Source organism: Piliocolobus tephrosceles, chromosome 16 (genome assembly GCF_002776525.5).
Source record: "Piliocolobus tephrosceles isolate RC106 chromosome 16, ASM277652v3, whole genome shotgun sequence".
In the NCBI taxonomy this organism is placed as follows: Eukaryota; Metazoa; Chordata; class Mammalia; order Primates; family Cercopithecidae; genus Piliocolobus; species Piliocolobus tephrosceles.
The window spans coordinates 17,222,868-17,226,382 of record NC_045449.1 but is presented as its reverse complement, the minus strand read 5'-3'; the positions used below and the strand labels follow the sequence as shown (position 1 = coordinate 17,226,382).

Below are 3,515 nucleotides of genomic sequence, written 5' to 3'. Positions count from 1 at the left end.
AGATGAAAGGAAAAGGAGTGGGTGGGGAACAGAGGAAGGAGCCTGCCCCCACCACACCCATTCCCTGCAGAAAAACGGCTCTTGAATCACCCAAAGTCTAATGAGGGAAATCGAACTCATCCCAACTTCTCTTTTCACATAGTGGAAACGGAGGCACAGGAGGAGAAGGAGGTTGGCCAAGTTCACACAGAGGTAAGCAGCAAAGCTGGGGCCTGACCTGGGTTCCCTGAGACCCTGGCCTTGGTGCAAAACAGTGCACCCTCCCGGGGCAGGGGTAAAACACATGTCATCCTGCTTTCCGAAAAAAACAGCGGCACCAGGCTTTTACATGTTAAACATTTGGTTTCTTTTTAAACGTTTTCATCAGCTGTCCTCTGGACTTTAAAAATAGAGCCAGTCAGACGCAGGCAGGAGCTAAGTCAGGGAGCCAGCCTGAATATTCAGCTCCAGGGTACAAGAGCACCAGGAAAGGGCAAAGCCTGATGAATTAACCCATGTCCCCAAGCAGACACAGAGCCGGCGCCTCGTTCCACTTCCTGTGGCTTCCTCCAGGCCTGGGAATCTGCGGAAGGGATGCCCTGCCCGAAGGGAGGCAGGTACAGTGTCCAGGCCCAGCAGGACCTAGGCCGAGTCTCTGGGATTTGGGAGAAATGGGTCAGAAGCTCCCCAGTGAGGTGAGATGGGCCAACTACCTTGGGTTTGCCTCTTCCAGGAAGCCCTCCAAGTTTTCAAAGTGCTTCATCTCCCAGGAGAGCCACAGAGAACTACTTTCTCTTTCTTGCTGCTTGGCTCCTTCAAATACACCCTTTGCCCCACCCAAGTGGCTGCCCTACCCCTCCCTGGAGTTCAAGGCTACAAAAGGGCTGTGGGGTCCTTGACTTTGCCTAACCCTGGGTTTTCCCACGCTGTGAGATTGGCTGGTTGGTTCTCACAGCTGTTTACCCATCCTGCAGGTGCTCGCTCTGTAGGGTGCAGATGAGGCTGAGAAGGGCGGGCTGTCACCTTGAGGGTGTTTATAATCACCCAGGAACAGGGGAACAGGGTGTGTGCATCACTGTGGCAGGAGGCTGATGACCCAAGATGCCATAACAAGATAAAGCCACAGGGGAGGGCCAGGCGGAGACAGGCGAGGCCAACAAGAGTCCCTGCCACCTTGCCTGCTCTCCCACCTGCCCCGCCCCTGGCTGCGTGCACAGTCTCATGGGTCTGTTCAGCCCCTCCAAGGCCACCTCCCTCCTGCCCTGGGTCATCAGGCTTGACCTCTCTTCCCCATCACCGCCACCTCTCCGGGCTAGTTGATTCCCACTGCTCCTTCATGTCCCGTTTAAACATCCCTCCCCAGCCAGGCACAGTGGCTCACGCCTGTAATCCCAGCACTTTGGGAGGCCGAGATGGGCGAATCGCGAGCTCAGGAGATCAAGACCATCCTGGCTAACACAGTGAAACCCCATCTCTACTAAAAATACAAAGAATTAGCCGGGCGTGTTGGCGGGCACCTGTAGTCCCAGCTACTAGGGAGGCTGAGGCAGGAGAATGGCGTGAACTCGAGAGGCAGAGCTTGCAGTGAGCCGAGATCGTGCCACTGTACTCCAGCCTGGGCAACAGAATGAGACTCCGTCTCAAAAATAAATAAATAAATACATAAATAAATAAATAACAAATCTCCCTCCCTGCCTTAGGAGGTGGCAACGAATGAGTCAGCAAGGAAGGGCTCGGGGGAGGACGGTCCAAGTTTAAGCAGAAGATGCTCTTTGAGAGACCTGAGACTTACAGATGCCATGAGAGGGCTGAGCTTGCACCGAGGGTTGGGAGGAAGAGCATCTGGGAGAGGAAAGAACAGGCACAGGAGCTTGAGGGGGAGCACGGAGGCCCAAGAGGCAGTGCCAATGGACAAACAATGAGACCACAGTGAGGACTCGGGCTTCTGCCCTAGTAAAGTGTGAGCCATGAGAGGGTTTTGAGCAGAGAAGGGAGAACAGGTGCCTTAGGCCGGGGGAGAACAGACCCTAGGGGGCAAGGGTGGGAGCAGGAGCCAGCTAGGAGCTGACCCAGGGCCACAGTGATGGCGGGTAGATCACTTGAGGTCAGAAGTTCAAGACCAGCCTGGCCAACATGGTGAAACCCCGTCTCTACTAAAAATACAAAAAATTAGCTGGGCGTGGTGGCAGGTGCCTATAATCCCAGCCACTTGGGAGGCTGAGGCAGGAGAATTGCTTGAACCCAGTAGGCAGAGGTTGCAGTGAGCTGAGATTACGCCACTGCACTCCAGCCTGGGCAACAGAGTGAGACTCCATCTCAAAAAAAGGAAAAGGAAAAGAAAGGAAATCTTATTCAGCCACTGAAAGGAAAGGCCAGGCACATACTACAAGGTGAATGAACCTGGACACCATGATCCTAAGTGGCAGAAACCAGACGCACAAGCCCCCACAGCACCTGATTCCATTTATACGCAACGTCCAGAACAGGCAAACCTATGAATCAAGCAGGGTGGCGCAGGGCCTGGGGGAGGCGACAGGGAGTGACCACTGGTGGGTCTGAGTGGTGAAGAAGTTCTGGAACAAGACAGTGGTGCTGCTCACACCACATTATGAATGACCGTAATGCTACTGAATTGCACACTTTAAAATGGTTCAAATAGTAAATATGCATTTTGCCACAGTTAAAAAAGAAATCAGCCCAAGGCCCACCACCTGGCCATAGGCTGCGTGAAGCCGTCCGGTCCCGCTGGTGCTTTGCAGGCTTCCGGGTGGAAGGGTGCTGGCTCTTCCTTCCTGGGAGTCACGCTGTGGGGAGGAGAAAGGGGGTCTTCTTAGCCATGAGGGGCTGGGGGAGGGCTGGCTGGGCTGCCACAGCCAGGCAGCATGGGGTAGGACCACGGCAGGGGTTTCGGGCCTCTCCCTGGCCCAGCCTCTTAGCCACCCCCAGCTGCAGGACCCTGGGTGAGTGGCTCCCTCTCTGGGCTCCAGACACCTGTCTCAAAAACAGCATGGGACCAGAGAGAGCAGTTCCAGGGGTCTCTCTCCTCTTGTCCGAGAGTCTGGAACCAGATGTCCTCTGCTGACTCGTGGGAATGTTGGAACAGCCAGCACAGGCTATCCCAGGACCGTCCCCCGAGCCACAGCAGCCAGCGTCCTCCCCACACCAGGCCCTCAGACCCCATGTTCCCAATGCTGGGATGTATCCCAACGTATGAGGCAGTGCTTCTTAACATTTTCTGGATCACACATTTCTTTGAGAATGAGAAAAACCAATCACATTCTTCCCAGAAGTGCGCCCTGAGCAGAGTGAAGAGCCTGTTTATGACGTGGAGATGAAAAGCAGCTGTGCAGTGTCAAGAGGCACCAAAGCCCAAATCCTGGCCGTGCTGGGACTCACCATGCCTGCGCATCTCAGGTTCTTCCATCTGTGAAGTGGGTGTGTTAATAGCACCCACCTCACGGGTTAGATGAGATCATTCTTGCACGTCACTTAGGAGATGCTTGGCACTCAATGAATGTTGGCAAGCCCACACTCTG

The 3,515-nt window shown here is 54.7% G+C and overlaps 1 long non-coding RNA gene across 1 annotated transcript; it reads right to left on the bottom strand.

The window, feature by feature from the left end:
• Positions 1 to 2,624: 2,624 nt before the first annotated feature.
• LOC111526165 lies at positions 2,625 to 3,515 on the bottom strand. The gene is made up of 2 exons (XR_002726275.1): positions 3,376 to 3,515; positions 2,625 to 2,783 (listed from the first exon to the last, which is right to left on the bottom strand). It is a non-coding gene; the product is annotated as an uncharacterized LOC111526165 (long non-coding RNA).